The 19,400-nt window shown below is 37.9% G+C and overlaps 1 protein-coding gene across 1 annotated transcript in view; it reads left to right on the forward strand.

Annotated features, from left to right (window-relative positions):
- The first annotated feature begins 358 nt into the window (after positions 1–358).
- LOC150086430 (uncharacterized) overlaps positions 359–19,400 on the forward strand; it is a 109,988-nt gene continuing 90,946 nt past the window's right edge. The window contains exon 1 of the mRNA XM_090372164.1: positions 359–562. The gene's annotated coding sequence lies outside the window, so the exon portion shown is untranslated. The remainder of the gene's footprint in view (positions 563–19,400) is intronic.

Consider the following 19,400-nt stretch of genomic DNA (forward strand, 5'->3'; position numbering starts at 1 on the left):
ACAGATTAGTACCAACACAGTTTCGGTGATGGTACAAAAAATAATATTTTGTTTAAAAATTCATTTTCTCAGGGTCTGCGTGCCACTAAACGGTTAGAGTCTGTGCGCGACTCTAACCTTGATTTTAGAATGCAAAAAATTCGTTCCGTGTTTTTCGCAATAGTGAGGAGTGGAGAAGGAAAAGTACAGTTCACGGCGAGCGACGGGTCATATGGTGTTCCCTTACTACCACGTGCTGGCGAATTGAGGCAACCCAGCTGATGGCCGTACCAGGCACCGAATGACGTCACATCATTTCTCTTCTCGCTCGGTGCAAGGGTGTACAGGTGTATTTGCTCAACTGTTGGCAAGCTGGTCAACAGTCCCAATCCGCTTCCCTCCGCGCGCATGTATTACGAACCTTCAGACATGCAGTACACATAGATGCCATTTGACTAACGAAAACAACTTGTGTGACCTGAGTGCCTTCGAACCCTGCCGGAAATTCTGCTGACGTTTGACAACTTACACTTTCGGCTGGAATCTATACGCTGCGTTCGTGAAACCTGTCAGAAGTTTCAATGTAAGTTGGTTTACCAAACGCTACTTCCAAATTTATTTCTATTAAATGGAAATAAATTCCTGTGTAGGTCTTCCAAATTACTGCATTTTTCACCATAATTCAGATGTTGTTAAATAAAACTGAAAATTCTTTAAAAATACGATATCTAGGTCACTATGGAAGAATACAGTACTTGGAAGTATTGCCATTAATGTTCATTATTATTTTCCATTTTTATTTTAATATTTATGTTAGGGGGCGCGCGCTACAGTTGTTTATTTAGTAACTACGGAAATATTTTATTAAAGCTTAAATATTCGTTTGTGTTGAGAATGAAGATAAAATAATAAAATAAACTAGTTACACGTGAGTGTAAAGAATCGATTTAATTACGATTTGTGAAATCTGAAATTATAATTAAATGTAACTAAAGAATACGTTTTCATAAGCACTTTTTTAAATAATTGTTTATATGATATTTGATCGATGACGTCACAGCTATTAGCGATGTAAAATTACACAGCAGACGTCCTCGAAATAGTTACAATATTTGTTTTTGCTAGTCATGCAAATAAAGGTATCACATTTATTAAATAATATTCTGAGAGAATGAAAATATTAAAGACGAAAAAATATAAAATAATCATACTTTCCATTAAATTTTCTAAAAAATTATGCTCACCAGTAACAAGCTGTTTAGCATCTGTTGGATTAGATATGCACAACCCCCTAACGGCACTAAAGTGTAAAACAAAAAATAACCCGAACATAAATAAATAAATTTAAATAATTATATTATAATAATATAATTTGATCTTCTCTGGCTTAAAATCTCTCTCTCTCTCTTTCTTTCTTAATCTGCAAAATTCACCTCTTGCCCCTTATCGTTCTCAAAACTCCCCTGATCACTCGGAATACTTCGATCTCCTTTCTTTGATAAGCACTTTTTTAAATAATTATTTATATGATATTTGATCGATGACGTCACAGCTATTAGCGATGTAAAATTACACGGCAGATCTGTGTAATTTTACATCGCTAAAATTACAAGATGATCTGTAATAGAGCCACAGAAAAGGTTCTACAGGCAAAGGCAGTTTATGAGAAATCATTAGCAAACAGAGCAAAGAGGGGGGGGGGGGATAAGGAATTCTTCACATATATAAATGCCAAGAAGAGCAGGACAAACCAGATTGGACCTTTACGTAAGGGAAAGGGGATAGTATTAAATACACCAGCTGCCGTTGCAGATGAACTCAACAGTTATTTTGCATCGATATTTACAAATGAAAAACCTTTTGTGGCAATGGAAAATTGTGGGAGTGAAGTTGAAAAATATGTAATTAATGATATTGAAATTTCGCAAGATTATTTAATGAAAAAACTTTCGATCCTAGCAGGAGGCAGAGGGTTGTGATAAATGGCTATTCCTCAGATTGGGTTGATATAAGAAGTGGGGTGCTCCAAGGATCAGTATTAGGACCACTGTTGTTTTTAATTTTCATAAACAACATCGATGAAGGGATAGAGGGCGTGATGTCTTAATTTGCAGATGATGTTAAAATTGGTAGAGTAGTTAATAATCACTGTCAAGCTGAGCTTCTTCAGAGAGACTTCAGGAATGGTCAGAAAAATGGCAGCTATGCTTTAATCCCACAAAGTGTAAGGTATCACACATGGGAAACAGTAATCCCAAAATAACTTATTCACTTGGTGGAGTTCGACTAAACCCAGTACTGGAGGAAAGGGACTTGGGTGTTACGATACGGTCACACATGAAATTCTCTGAGCATTGTAAACAGGTTGCAAGGAAGGCCCATGTTGTCCTATCGATGATCTATCGAACTTTTGCAAGTAGAGATAGGGACGCGATAATCCCATTATATAAGGCTTATGTTAGACCACACTTGGAATACTGTGTTCAAGTATGGAGATCGCACCTAAAGAAAGACATCGAGCTTCTTGAAAGGGTGCAAAGACGGGTAACTCGCCTGTTGAGATTGGCAAAAGGGCGTCCTTATGAAGAAAGACTTCGAATATATGGGTTGCAGAGTTTAGAAACTAGACACCTTAGAGGAGATTTGATTGAGGTGTTTAAGGCTCTGAGAGGCATCAGTAAAATGAATGAGGACGAAATTTTCAAGATTATAAGTGATGCTAGAACTAGGGGACATAAATTCAAGTTACGTGGGGGAAATGTTTAGATTGGACTGCAGGCAGTTTTATTTTAGCTAGCGAGTTATAAATTACTGGAATAAGTTGCCTACATGGGTGGTAGAGGCTGACAGTTTGGAGAAATTCAAAGGTCATCTGGATAGTACCTTCGGGTGAGGGAAGCGCATAGGATGATAGATTTAATTTCCTTTTCTTTTATTAATTATTATAATTTATTTATTTATTTTTATCATTGTTTTTTTCGGTTTTTTTTTTTTTTTTTTTTTTTGGCTGGTGCAGCATAAGCCATTGGCTTTCTTGCACCATGCAGCCATTACTAATTATTAATACTAATACTAATACTAACTCAGCTTTCTCCAGTTTAACATTCCTAACAGTGAAGTAATTGTCCTTAGTGATTTTATTATTGCAAACACCAGCGGATATCAATTTTTTAGTTACCCGGAACGAACTGATCGAAATGCAGAGGTATTTGCAATTACTAATGACCTCATACTCCTTTTTTTATTTACCTACCAGAATACCAAATAACCCTAACTATACACCCAACGCTCTTGATCTTTACCTCACCACACCAACATCTCCTCGAAGTACACGATCAATGTTAGTAGTTCTCTATGTATCTCAGATTACAACTTAGTAATGGTTTTTTCTGTAATGAAACCTCTCTCTCACATTCTCAGTCTTCTTCTTTTTTTTTTTTTTTTTTTTTTGGCGTGACAATAATGAGAAATGGGTTGATCTGCCAGATTTCTATTCTTTCTTTCCCCCCCCCCCCTTGATTACTGCGTTAAATCATCTGATGCCAATGTTTTTTCTCAGATCGTATCAGTGAGTGAAATTAATCTTGTATGGATGAATCCCCTATTCTGCATTCCACCTTAAAATATTGTCTTTTATCTAAACCTTAGTTTTCCAATAAACATGTTAAGATTATTCAGGATAGGAATGTATGATATCGCAATTGGCTTGTATCTAAATATCCAGATTCATTTTCTGTCTACACTAAAGCTCGCAACATTTGTAAGCCAGTTATTAATCAGTTCAAACTTGATTTTGTATAGGTTAGTTGCAGAAAACTAGCTTTTTGTCCAAACGGTAGTAAAGACAAAGACGATTACTAGCCTCCTATTTTTCTTTCTAACCCTTATATCGATGATCTTGGTAAATTATATCCAGACATACCCAATATACTTCACTCAATGTTCCCCGTGGTCTTCTGACAGAAGGATGTTAGAATTTTGAACAACCTTGATGGAAAAAAGCTTCAGATCCTGATGTCATTTTTCCTCTTGTTCTCAAAATCTGTGATCCTGGGCTTGCTCCTCTTCTCTGCCGCCATTTTACACTTCTTATTCCTTTTTAATCTTGACGAGACAGGTAAGTTTTTCAAGCCAAGATGTTTTAAAGCAGTTAACCAACTTCCCTGTGATTATGTGGCCAATAGAAGTGCTTGGCTTACGGTCAAAATTTTTCAGTCTTAGTTATCAAAATTGGACAGAAGAATGGCTTCAGAAAAACGGAACATTTTGATGGTTCTAGACCGTTGTACAGCACATTCTGCCGAGACACTTAAGTTGACAAATATACGGCTGTTGTTTTTATCCCCCAATACCACCAGTTTAATGCAACCACTGGGTCAAGGCATTATTTATAACCTCAAGAGAGCATATAGAGCCCGCCTGATAAAGTACTTGATCTGCAACATAGAAGGAGGGAACAATTTGTAGCCAAATTGAAATGTCTTGGATGCTATCCGTAATCTTGTTATTGCTTGGGAAAGTATTACCTCAAGTGTAATAATCAACTGCTTCAGAAAGAGTGGTTTTGGAGAGAACATCATCGAAAAACATGGTTCAGCAGACGAATGTGATAGCAACATTGAGCAATTTGAAGGAACATATGGATTTTGTTGGCGAACTTGAAGAGTGTGTGAAGGTGGATGATGAAGTTGCTACCACTGCAACGCCAACGCCAGAAGAGCTGCTGGATACCAAACAAAACGATGTTTTTGTTATCAGCGACAGCGAAAGTGAAGAAGCACGTACACTGTCATCTAAAATAGATGCCCAAAATGCATTATTATTATTATTATTAGCCATATAGTACAAGGAAGCCTGAGGCTTATGCTGTACCAGGCAAGAGAGAGTCAGAAGTAAAAGGGAATCACCAAGAAAGAGAAGAATGATGATAACCAGCTCAGGACCCTGGGTGTGCCAAGCCCAAACTCACCAGATGTGAGCCCCTGGGGTAATAGAGAATGTGTTGGCCTGCAGTAACGTTGATAAAGAAACAACTATCGCATCTGATAACGTCTGTGCTGTAGTTAAAAATGCATGTAGGAAAAAAAACTATGCAAACAACACTGGATTCTTTCTTTAAATTAGATTAATTTATTAAAAAGTTAATGGTTTGTGTGTCTCCTTTTATATTAAGATTGTAATTCTTTTTACTGTGGTATTAAAATATTGTTTATATCAAAATACAGTACATACTGTACAATATTTTCATTTCCGTTAATATTGCTTTTCTCTTAGTTTATCTCACAAATAAAATAAAATCTTTAAAAAATATGTTATTCCTATTACTGTATTGTTAGACAAGGCTTTTGTTTTTATTTTATTTTATTAATTAATTTTTGTTATTATTATTATTTATTATTATTCTTAGATATACAGTATGTACCAAAAAAAAACGGTAACATTTTGAAACTTTTGGGGGACCTCGTTACTACAAACCTCATTATTACAAAACGTGAAAATTTAGATCCCTTGAACTTTGTATTAACGAGATTCCACTGTATATCCAATCTTATATATTTATAATAATCGGGATAAAAAACAGATATTGCACAATGTAGTACAACTCAAATATCTTTGGTATCAACATTTGTTATAAGGAAAGTTATAAATTATGATACGCTGACCCACTGCCATAAGAATTTGTTCTGACTGCTACATTGAATAACAACACAGTAAATCACTATCAACTTCCTCAACCATTTGATGTAGACAATACATTAATTTCCCAAAGTTTATGTTTGGTCTGTTTCATAAGAATATGCATCTGCGATTTGGTGGAGACACGATTCTGTGTACTGAGCCAAATTTTGCGTCAAAACTATACCAATGTTTGTTTTTATTGTTTGATAATAACGTCTGTAGAGTGGAAAAGTTATTCGCATTGCATGATTATTTTTGCATTAGTGGTTCCACTTTTAAAAGAAAAAAGTTGTCTCTCTCGTCTAATTATTTTTCGACCTCTACTTTCACACTTATACACCAGAGAGGAGGAAATTCTACAGTTGCTGAGAAATGATTGTTTCTTCACTCATTTCTCAGAATGAATCCCTTGTAAGCAGAAATAAAACTTGATTTCATCAGTTCCTAGAAATGGCTACTGCAGCCGAGGCACACCTAAAGTCATTTGTATATAAGTATCAATGGTTACTTAACTTTCGTAAACGTTAGCCTCTTCATTTAGAAACGAGATAGGTTTATGCATGCGTAAAATATTTTCAAAAAGGGATCAGTGTTTAATCTATGGTGGATAAACGCGATGTAATGTTGTCTATGAAATGAAAAACATTCCTTCAAAATTACTTGTGGGTCAATTGAAAGGGAGAGCAAACATGCACTAGGCCTTTTGATTTTGACGTGTCTTCTGCTCATCACAATCGAAATTGTCCAAAAAAAGCTTTACAACAGACAATTAACACCATTTTAAAATGATGCACTTTATAGATAAGGTGGGAGATGGATACTACTGGTAGAACAGATGAAGGTTAACAGCCAAGGAAACTGGATTAACCTGCTCAACTACTACTTTCTGTGTCCTACCTGTAATTATTATCATTTCTCTTAGGAGCGAGAACATTTAGTTACAAGATATTCTCTCTAGATACTTTACTCCCCCTCTTCTTCCATTTTCTAGCTAGGGAAAGGAATGTTTTATACTTTATGACCCATATCGACTTAGTTTAGTTCTACCTACTCTCCATCGACATGAAAAGTGCATTGCCATAAAATTTAAGAATTACCAAACTGCAATGAAGTCATTTCAAAGAAGTAATGAAATCTTAGTTTTAAACATCCCAGAATTACTTGTGTATACTACTCCAATAAAACCAAATAAAAATAGCATAACCTTGCATTTACTGAGTAGAATACTTACTAACTTCCTTTAAGTACCTAGTGAGGGCAGGGGGGAGGGAACTTTGCATCGTCAACCACAGAGACCTCGGCTCTAATAGTCAGTTACGCTTTGTTCTTCGACATATGGCAGAGATAAAGTCGGACTCAAGGCTTTACAGCGCTTTACGGTTTTCTGAGCTCAATTCAATCTCGAATAACTACAAACTTGGAGAATAAAAATAGATTCTGATATCTTAAAGATTATATCTTAATTGTTCACTGTTGTTGGTCTGCACAATAAGACATTTAAACAGGTGACTATGTACGGATTCGTGGTTGGACAAACCTGGCTTCAAAGGTACCTAAGAGAAAGGGGTGTGTTGTTTTCTGCCCAAGAAAGAGTCCTAAAAACGTGTCTTTTCGTGAGTGGGTTCAAATCTAGGCCTTTGCACATAATGAAGGACAGAAATCGTAACATCTGCAGCACTTACGAGAGTGTGATATGTTTCTATCAGTTTTTGAACGTGATTTCTAAATTCTGATATGAAATAAAATTTGCATTGTCTGCACCAAAACAAAACTTTGAGGAAAACCTTGAACATAATCAGTTTTGGTTGTTTGTATTAGGGATAAGAGAACTTAAGCAATGAAAGGTTAGTCGGTTTTGCGGGATGAAAAACAGGAAAATTGCAATTCCCCTTTAAAAGGCCAATAAGTTAATGATTCAAAAGCCAATAACTGGACTCGGCCTTTCCAAACTCATGCGAATTTTCGATATATTTTTTTAAAAATTCGACCCTATTTAATCCAATGAAATTCATGGATTAGTTAGAAGTATACTTCGCTAACCAGAAACGCTTTTACATATCCTGCTTTATTCATTAGTAGGCTGACATAGTTTTCAGTTTTTCGAAAGGTTTGTTCATCTAATAATAAATATATTGTTAAGCATTGCGTTATTTTCTAATAACTTATTGAACTTCTGATATATACCTTATCTTATCTGATTAAAACATCCATTAAGACATGTGTGCCAGACATGTAATAAGCAAAACTTTCTAAGAAACAAATTTAATCTGTAAAGTATCTAATAGTGACAGAAACAACTTTAGATATTTAGATATTGTTTCAGTCGAGTTCCCTGGAGGCACTTTTCTCGCTCCCCCTCCTTGCGTCACTAAAATTAGGTTTCGTTACGCTTGAGAAAATGCGAAGCTCTCTCTCTCTCTCTCTCTCTCTCTCTCTCTCTCTCTCTCTCTCCCCCCCCTTCTGTCTTCTCCTCTCGAGGTCACCAACTTTCTGGGGTGACTGCATCGATTTAAAAAAACTTCACCACGAAATGGGGCCAATCTGGGTAGCAGAAGCCTTTCCCACAATTCTACGAACACCAAGCCAGCCAAACGTGACTTCTTTCTGTCACGTTCGTGTTTTAGACAAGTACCGCCTGCTTCAGAAACTGAGTTTTGGAAGAAAGTGAAGGGAGGAAGGAAGAAGTTAGCTCACGATCTAAGTTTCCTTTTAGATATTTAAAGAAGATCCGAAGATGAATTAATGTGTTAATTCTTTTAAAGTTAGTGTTAAACACACACCTCAAATTATAAAATCAAGACCAGAACGTTAAAAGAATGGTTAAAAAAATTAATTCTTTTTTAACTTTAAAAGTAATGACCACTCAGTGTATATTGAGTATTGACTACTCAATATACACTCAGTGGCCAATTTATTAGGTACACAGAATTCAGCGAATAACATCTCCTATAGTCCTCAGAGCAACCAGGGGCATGTGCTCCATGAGATGTCTTAAGAGTCCAGCGTCCAATGTCTAAAGCGTGCAAGCTGCTCATGCAAACTCGATCGCCTTCGGTAGCACAGTAGAATCGTTATCCTCCCCCACACCGGGTGGAAAAGACCTGAGTTCGAAGCTTGTCGATATTGGGCCCTTTTCACAACATCCGGCTAAGTTAGTCGGTCTCAGGCGAGAATAGCGTGGTTTTTTCTCGCAGAAACTCAAGTTTTTCGTCTAGAAAATAGCAAATCGTCCAAAGAACAGGCGCAGTTTACAGATATATTATATATGACACAATATGGCATAAATTGCTGATGCACCTAAAATCCTACAACAGTCAGCAGACTCAATCGCATCTCGCAGTTGCTTCACATTGGACGGCAGATGATTCCTGTTACGAACAGCTCGTTCCACTTCAGCTTAGAAATTCACAAATTGGGCTGAGATCGATGACTAAGCAGGCCCAGTGAATTATAATTTTAGCTCATACTCATTAAAACATTTCCGAATTATATGTTTTCCGACTATTGAATATCCATCCAATAGTCGGTAACCGCTATTGGATGGATAAACTGTGAGTATCAAGGGGTGGAGAGCATCTGGTTTACAGCTTCCAATTACAGCAACTCGTTCAAGCAGCTGTGGCATTCAGACATTGATCTACCAGTATCAGAGGGTCTACGTGTGCAATGAAAATGCTCCCTCACACACCATCACACTTCCACTACCAACTTGCCGTGTTGGTTTGGCTCAAGGGGTTCATTGATTAATTGGTTCTTTAATGGGCTGATTAATTCATACTTGATCCTGCCGCCAGCATGGAACATGGAATGGATAATAACTGAAAATGGGATTCGTCGGGCAGGCGACTTTTACAGCCCCTGAAGTGTCAATTGTGGGAGTTTCTGATTCCTCGCGGATAGCAAAGCGGTATAATCACCATCCTCCGCACATCGGGTAGAAAAGGTCCTGGTTCGAATCTCGTCAATGATGCAAAAGACTTCTATGGACTTTTTTTTTTTTTTCACTCTGTTTGTTCATTGTTATTATTCACAGATGTACAAATTTCTTGCTTTTCTGGTGAAAGTGAATTCATTTGCAAATTGCGCTTGTTAGAACAACAAGATTTTCTACAAAAATACAGAAATAGTCCATGGAAGTCTCCTGTCTTTATCATTACCACCAAAACATTATTGTACTGAAATTTTTTATGAAAATAGTTTCATTTCTTTTCCGATGTTCTATTTATCGATTTTCTCAATTCATGAGAAACACGTTTCGTAGCTGTTCCTGGACTTCATAGGAGTATCTGTGTGTGTGTGTGTGTGCTGAATATTTTCACTATTTTCGCTCCTTTCTGATTGACATTGTTCATCATGCACAATATTTTTCTTATTTTCTACAACGGAACCAGTTGTTTAAAATATGTTAACTACTCTGTTTATTGCATACCTGCTTTGAACTTTTCTAAAATCAAATTTTACTTCAAATCTACACATAACTTGAATAACTCTAAGGATGTGATGCAACTTTTTCATTAAGAACACACTCTCTGATCTGTTATCTACGCTAAATAACAGATATGTGTGCCTCCTTGAGATAAATAGATAAATTTCTGAGGATAAATGGACAATATCTGTTGATAAATGTGGACCTCCTGAGGTTAACTATTATCCAAGATTGCTGATTTCAGAAATGCTTGACTTTTATGAATATTATGCATTTCGGAAAACATACACAATAAAAATATTAGTGTACTTTTTGGAAAGACACTAAACTTTCTTGCATACGTGTGTGTGCACATACACTGATCTATTAAGAGTCACAGGACACTCGTAGTTACGAGCAAACTATGATTTTATTCAAAGAAATAGATAGCGTATTGGTGGACCCTTGGTCATAATCACTGCTTCATTGCGTCATTTAAGACTTTTTACTAATTTCTGGTAGAAAGCTGGCGGTATTATTTCCAACTCCGCGTTTGAAACATTCGTGACCTAAAGAAAACGCTGTCTTGGAATTCCCCTAATTCTGCATTCCAGTTTGCCCTATTTGGGTTGAGGCCAAACTCTGTGCTGGCCACCGCAATGTTCAGATGATATTCCTTTTAAACTACACATTCAGGATCCTTAACTGCAGTTTCAGACTCGAATTCCCTGGGATCTGATGAGATGAGACAACGAGCAATCTCAAGGAATGTGGGCGCCAGTTAGTCAATTAAGGCTGAGATGTTAGTGTAGTCTTTTTGTGAACTGCATGTATTTTGTGGTCAGTTTGTTAGTTTTCTGGATTATAAACCCGAGTTTCTGGGAGGTAAACCTCATCCTAGGCCTATTAACTCACTCGTGGTATGAAAAAGAACCATAAAAAGTCTTCCTGTCTTGCCGGGATTTGAACACAAGCCTTTTTAACACGGTGTGGTTTTTTTTTTTTTTTTTTTGATTTGGTAGTTGTTGGCGCATCGGCTTCTGTGGCCATATTGTACCTCCCAAGGTTTTTTTGCAGTACTTTGATCCAAGCCCGAGGCGGGAATCGAACCCGCGACCTTTGGGTTGCCGGGCAGGTACTTTACCCACTCGGCTAGCCCGGTCGGCAACACGGTGTGGAACCATACAGCAATACTAAAGGTGGTACTGTCTACAAGGGTCTATTCTTATTAACTAATCCCATCCATCAGCCAAGGCTGCCCAATAGGCAGCTTTGGCTAATAGAGAACTCGAGCTTTTTACCAGAAACGTCATGTTTTTTACCAGTACCCACGCGTGTACTGGTAAAGTTTATTATAATTACAATAACAAAAATCATTGATGCAGTAAAAACAAATGCAGAAGATGGAGTACTTCAAGGTTCTTTTTTCATTGAGATTGGAATATTCTACTCGACGAAATCATTTGCGTTGACGCATTAATGATAGAAATGACTTTGCAAATTCAGTGAAAATATCTCGCGTACCACTCTTGGCAAGCTTGAATCTAAAATAATAATAATCCTAATTCTTTCATTTTTCTACAACAGTGGAATTAATAACAGTGGAATTATTGAGTTGGATCTGAATATTTGTATTATTAATTTAGCACTGGAAACAACCGATCATGCCATATACATCACACACCTAAATTAAAAGTCGTCACATCATCACAAGAAAATCTTACCTAAGCAGTAACACGTTGACTCATATTTTACTTACACAGATTTATTCAGAATACTCCTCTAAAACTTCGGGGGCGTACTGGGAAAATAATAAAGAAAAAAGTTGCTATGGAACTGAATCCGAATAATAACATCTTGAAATCTTGAATGTTTCTTGAAATGTTTCTATGCAAATTCCGAGTATCCTATAGAAAGTTTGAGGTGGATTTTAATTTTCAGGAACAGAAAAAAAGTCGCATGGCGCCAAATCTGGTGCATAAGGCGGTTGCTCCAATATTGTGACCTTGTTTTTCGTTACAAACTTTCTCACTGCGACAAAGGAGTGACACGGCGCATTTTCAAGATGATAAACCATCTGTCAAAATTAATCTTATTGTTTCTTTATCAATATGCAACTGTTCTGTGATTATGATTTACTTACTTACTAAAAGGCTAATCTGCCTGGTATTGCACTGGAATTAAACAAATGTGTGCGAATTTGGCTCGATACCAATATAACTCGTTGGGAAAGCAAATTTATAGATTTGATCAAGTGACGCCTAATGGCCGTTCCCTTTGGTACAAATCCTTAAACGGTGAAAAGGTCAAAGGAGGCTGTGCACGTACTGAAATCTGTACACAGTTGTTATTTTATCTCTAAGTGTTCCAGTACTTTTGGTTACACAGTGTATATCTCAGCCTGTAAATTCCTTTTGATTGCATAAAATGAAATTATCTTATAATCGAAGAGGTTAACGTAGCATTTCTCTAAAAAAGCAGCCATCAGGTTAATGTTTTACAAAAAGGCTTCCTTCATAGCAGCATGTGGGTGATTTTAAGACCTGATATGCCATTCAACTGGAATAAAAGACGTGTGGGGAGATAGGGCCGCCTTCATAGAAGTATTACAGGTAGCGTTGCCATGGACTTGTCAGCGAAGTAGGCCAGTCTGGGTCATGACAGGTTTACGCGCCTTCAAAGGTATCTTAATAATCTTTGTTGTTATTTTCATCCATAGATGGTTAATGGTTATGTAAAAGTCTACATGGCAGTTGTAAAGACAGATAAAACTTTAAAAAGTTTGCTTCCACTTCAATCAAGTCATAACCTTGTAAATACTTCTCATTTATATGTAGAGAGGAAAATTATAATTCTTTTTATATTTGGGCCTTTTAAACAGATTTATAGAGCCATTTCACGTTTCATTAAAACCAGACTAATAGATATCCGTCAATTATTCTTTATTTTTTTGTCCTCATGTAATAACTCGACTCCTATTGTGTGGATTTTCATCCCATTTTATATTTGGGACTTTCAGAAAGCTTTCCAGAGCTCTCTTAAATTTCATTAAAATCACACCAATCTTTCAGCAGTTATTATTTCATTGTCCGTACGTCCGTCTGTATAACTCGACTCCCCCAGCGCATGAATTTTTATAAAATTTTATATTTCGGACTTTTAGATTAAAATCGGTCAAATAGAAATCCGACAGTTATTATTTCTTCGTCAACTCAACTCTAAGTGGATGGATTTTCGTGAAATTTTGGATTTCACTCTGCTAGTATGATTTGTTGAGCTTACCCAAATTTCATTGAAATCAAACCAATAGAAACTCGTCAATTATTATTTATTTCGCGCGTAACCGTACTATATTCATATGTCGTACTAAACGGATTTTTCTTCAATTATGAGGCTTTTATGTTTTTATTTATTACGCGAGTTTTTAAATACGTTGGATGTATGACAGTTCTCAGCGGGCTGGAAGCTGGGGGGGGGGGGTGTTACGCGCCAGAGCAGCCAAGGCTAGAAGGAGACATAATATGGGTCTGTAAATTATGTATTCTGTGGTCGAGTTGCCTATTTGTTGGATGAAAAATTTGCATTTCAGGGAGAAAAAAACTATGAAACCCTCGCCTGGGAACATCTATCTCAGCCAAATTTTGAAAAAGGCAATAAAAATTCCTCTCGTTTTGACGCGATTCGAACCATGGCATTTTCAACCTTTTATGGAGAAGTCAGTGATATAACGAACGCTAAACCAACACAGTCCACAGTTCTGGTTAACACTTAAGACCTACTTCGTTTCGTTTTCTCTTATTTGGGGTTGTGCGTGTGTACATGTTGTCCGTTTGCCTTACTGGATGAAAATCCAGTGAAAACAACAGCAGAAAAATGGTTTTGTCAAACCGAAAGAATTTTCTGAAAAAGGAATACCGGTATATATAGATTATTGAAGAAGCAATTGGTGATTGAAGTAGATGATTGAAGCAATCTAAATGCCATTGGTGGAATTTTTAAAATCACCTTTAGGGGTTCTCACTTGGGTGCTTGATTCAGTTATAAGGAAATGCTGACGTCAATAGGAAATTGTCACCCGACTTCAACATGATAATACCTGTCACCATACTGCCATGTCTGTAATTAAATATCTGGAGAAACACAACTTCCGTTTAATGTCTTTTGCCAGACATCCTCTTTGCTCTCCTAATTTAGCTCTCTCGTGAATTTTCTCCTCTTTCCTAAACTGAAGTTGAGCTTAAAGAAATTTTGACATTAGCAAGGATGCATGACGTGAATAGCGAATATGCTTCAGTAGAGGCAGTATCGCCGAAAAACCAGCACATAATGATAAGGAGAGTACGTTGAAAATGATACATTTGAATAGTGGGTGTAAATACTTACATGTTCCTGAAACAATTTCTGAACTACACTACCGTCCAAAAAAAAAAAAAGTATCCGGATACCTCTATTTTCATAGTCTGATGGACATTCTGCATAAACAAGTGACTCAGAGCTGTATGGGAATCGTCTGAGCCACACAAGTTACTTGTTCTCTTCATGGCACGAACAGCCGAATTCACTGATTTAGAAATGGGCGTTATTATCTGATCACGTTGCTGGCTTGTCTGTTCGCTCAATTTCCGACAATCTACGCCATCCAAAGTCGACCATCATCTGGACAGCGCCCAGAGTTCGATTTAAACCCTACACAATACCTAGGATGATGTAGAACATCAGGTAAGGGCGAGACCAACACGTCCCATATGGACAACTCAATTGATCGGTGTTCCGCAGGAGGAATGGAAAAAGTCTGTTCAGGAATGCGGACCGTGTCATAGTCACCAAAGAGGGACCAACATACTGTTGAAGCGTGATGTGGTGATGTCGGTGTAAACGCATGTCTAGATTCATTTGCGGGGTATGCATGTTGGGAGAACCTCATATAATGTCTTCTTCATGCATATGTATATTTTTGACTCTTTAAGTACCACGGCTAAGTTATTTATATATAGGAGTGAACTTACAGGATATAATTTAGGTCCTGGTGCAATTCCTTTATTCACTTTAGCTCATTTTCTACTGGAACTATATTTATAATAATAATAATTAATGCCTTCTAAAATTTCAAAACGCAACAGGAAGTGAAAATAATTTCCCCTTCGTCTTTGTGGCGTCTGGAGAAGGAAAAATCCACATTTAAAGTAACAAACCCATTATAATAAATTTTAATGTCTGAGAGTTTCCCTAAAGTAGTTAGCCACGCTCCAGTAATCCGTAAATGGAAGTCAATATTTATTTTGTGTGCTGTACACGAACACTCTACAGAAGAAAATAAATTACCATGTTGTTATAATTCGCATCCCTCTTTGTAAATTTGCTGAACAATGTCTTCTTGGGGACTTCAGAAAACCGTTAGGGTTAATCACCTCGATCTCCTCCTACAGCAGAAGTTTTGAATCTAGGCCACTACTTCATCAGGAAGTTATTTGAAAGATAATCTTACCATCTTTTTCAACAATTTACAAATTACTCTGGCGAAAATCAGTAATAGTTCGATTAGATAATGTTGACCAATACTGTTTTATTTAGCCCTTTTGTGAAAAACTTACTGAAACAAATCATTAGGGGTACACAGAATTTCGATGTAATTAGACAATTATTAATTACCCTGGAATGAACTTTAATAATTGGCACTTACCTGTAAAGTGCCAGTTAGTACTAAATTGTGAAGTGTGGCGGAACTCAAACAGTTATCTGATAATAATTAAACTCGATAATAATAATTAAAACCAAGCTTAATTTGAAAGGCACTCGTGTGTTGTTAAATGTATGGAATAAAGTTCGATATAACAGTGAAAAATTACATCAAAATCAGGCGATAAATCGTTAATGAGAGTAAGTGGTAGCTGGTACGCATGCCCAGTTGAGTCTGCACACATACTAATGGAATATATAACTACCTAATTCCACAAACCATACAAATAGTTGGATTATTTGGAATATTTGCCAAGGTTACTAATGTCATAAGGAATCAAGTAGGATTGTTGTTGTTGTATTTGTTGGGATTTTATGCACATCGGCGACATAGACCTTAATTTCCTGTATATATATATAATGTCTGTGGTCGATTTGTTTGTTTGCTGGACTGAAAATTCCGAGTTTTCAAGATAAAAAACCATGCTACTTTCCCTTGTGGATAGAATGATTTTTTCTCATTTCCGATTAACTCAGCCACATTATGAAAAAAGCCATTAAAAATTACTTGGGTCATTCACGGGATTCGAACCCTGGCCTTTTCCATCTGGTGTGGGGAAAACGATGCTTGTATATACAGCGTATATCATGACATGTGGGCCTCACTTTAGGGTTGGATTTAGAACCTAAAAACAATAAAAAAACAAAGTTCACGTAAACAGGTCTGATTTCGCTTTGTTTCCTAGTTACTGGGTACCTGACCTGCCTCCCCGCTGCAAAGTGTGGTAACGGGTGAGTCCCAATAGGGACCCAATGGCTAAATGGTCAGAGATACAACATACCATAACATTACACAACAGACCACTACCCATATACTGTGGCCTACACAGAATGCTGTGATCACAAATAATGCATACAACGCGGAGATGGGGGAAACCGCTGGTGCCATTAGACCCCAAATACTTTACACACATGTATTTCATGTGTGGACTTGCTAGGTACAATGCAGCTGAGGCAAGACGTCTGTATGCAGATATCTTCCCTAATCGTCATGTGCCAAATAAGACCTTTCAGGGAATACATGAATGCCTTTCCAGAAACTGGTTCATTTAAAAAACAAGTTTCAGATGGTGGTAGACTCATCAGCAGCAGAACAGCAAATTCGACAGACGCCTGGAACTTTTGAGCGCTGAGGAGGTTGGTTGGGTTGTTGTTGGGTTTCAGGAACATCGGCTAGTAAGGTCATGTTGCTCCGTGTATACTATTTGTAAATGTGTGTCCGGAGGTCGATTTTCTGTTTGCTGGAGAAAAAACCCAAGTTTCCGGGAAACAAAGCATGCTACCTTCGCCTGAGACCAACTAACTCAGCCACATTGTGTCCTTTTCACAATGTGGCTGAGTTAGTCGGGATTCGAATTCAGGTATTTTCCACCCGGTGTGGGGAGAACAGCGATCCTAACAACTGTGCTATCTAAGAGGGCTGGGTGAGGAGCTCTATGATGTGCTATTTGCATGCTTGTACTCAGGGGAACGGTAGTCATTTTGAATATTTTCTTTAAACACAAGCAGATAATTGCCAGAACACAAAAATGGCTGCAACTCGGAAGCAAAGCGTAATCAGACTTATGTTTACATTAACTTTTTTTTTTATTGTTTTTAGGTTTTAAATCCATTCCTGAAGATCACATGTTATGATACACACCGTAATAAATATTACAGGGTGAATCATAACATGTAGATTTAAGACTTAACCAAACCTAAACTCAGTGGCTCCATTATTAGAATGACAGAAACAGGTATGTGTGAGCCATTCATATCGTTTGGTTATTTCTCTGCTCAGAGCCACAGAGGTTAACAACCCCCCCCCCTTTAACAGGAATGGATTAGTCTGTGGATCTGGTGAAGGCTCAAAGTCGGGAACGGCTGACATAAGGTTGTAATTCCCACACTTGGCGATCAGTTTCTGAGTGTCTGCGAGGAAGAATGGGTCGGTGTCGAGATCTTTCCGTCGTTAAACGTTGAATGATTATGGGAGCAAGATAGGCAGGTGCCAGTATCTAGACAATAGTCATGATGGTAAAATGCTCCTATTCTGTAGTTTCACTTGTCTGCAGTGACTGGCTCAACAGCGGTCGAACAACCAGCCAAAGTTCACACGTGGGAGGGCCACCTGTAATCGACGCCTGTAGTGAGCGTCGTGTGTCTCGTCTCGTAACACAGCAGCGACACAACACAGTTGCCCAGCTAACCCCACAGTAGACGTAGGAATAGAAAGACCAATATCTACATGGACTTAGTGCTACAAGCGGCAGGGTTCTGTTTATTAGGTTGCTCATCTAGCCTCATCGCTACGGAATTCCGGCACATATATTGGTTGGGAATGGGTCTTTTTTACTTTGCTCAAATTGCATTTTCCAGTCATTTTCCGCAAACTCGATATTCTCTTCTGATTCGCAATTCTCTTTAAATTCATCTGGCCTGGTCCTTGGAGTACTGACTTTCTGCTGCATTTCTTCTTTTCAGCGTGTTTGGTTGTTTATTTTTGGTTTTTTATGGCGCAAAAAGAACTTGAGTTACAATGTGCCAAGTCGCAGCTAAAAGTTTAAAAATGTCGAAATTTTGGTTACCTTTAACAAGGTTGTCTCGTAGAAAGGTTATATACACTGAGTAGACAGAAATCATGGGGTACCTACCTAGTAACGGATAGGCCCACCTTTCGCCCGGATAAGGGAGTCACACGACGAAGCATTGAGTCCACTAGTTCACGAAAGCTTTCCACAGGTATTTCTATCCATGCTTGTTGCACCGCTGTCCATAATTCCGTAGCATTTCTGGGTGGAGGATCCAAAGCTCGAACGAATCTTTCCACAGCATCCCAAAGATGCTCCACAGGGTTCATGTCCAGTAAACAGGGAGGCTGTTCCATGGTGGTAAAATCTGCAGAATGCTCTTAGAACCATATTCTAGTCACCATGGCTCTGTGGGGAGGTGCACTGTCCTGTTGGAAAAATCCATTGCCCTGTGGGTGCACGATTACCATGAAGGTATTGTTTGTAACCTGCAGATGTTCTAACCTTGCTGCTGAGAATGTAACTTACTACGGATAACTTGCCTGTAGTCTGTAGAGGGGACTCACAGGTCAAGGTTATTTGTCGGGGCTCCCGAATTGGGCGCATTATCAGTCAACTTGTTTTCTGTAATCCCGATGTGGCTTTGAATCCAGAAGAAGCTGATGTCAAATCACATTCACAGAGACTGTATATCATCTGTTCAATCCGAGACAGGGATGGTCGAGTAGTTTGCCTAATCCTCATAAAGCCTGTAGTGCACTCAGTGAATCGATGTATATTCTGCATTCAGGGGGAATCTACTCGGATATGGTATTATCTGGAAAAACAGCAGCAGATCCCACACATTATTCCGACTTCAAGCCGTCAATGTAAACTGGCAAGAAGTTAGAATGTTCAGCACAGTGTTGTTAATAGAGCTGAAGGTAGACAGAAGAGGGAGTATTAGACCTCATCCCGTTCTTAAGCGAGAAGTCACAAGCTGGTATTTGAGATTCTAGGGTGGAAGGGGCTGCTTTTGTGATCGAGCGACCTTGTCTATCGTGATGTTAAGCTCTCTGAGTAGCTCTTGGATACGAATATCAAATGGACAG

The sequence above is a fragment of the Mastigoproctus giganteus genome, chromosome 4 (genome assembly GCF_048544385.1).
Source record: "Mastigoproctus giganteus isolate SK-2022 chromosome 4, ASM4854438v1, whole genome shotgun sequence".
Classification (NCBI taxonomy): domain Eukaryota; kingdom Metazoa; phylum Arthropoda; class Arachnida; order Uropygi; family Thelyphonidae; genus Mastigoproctus; species Mastigoproctus giganteus.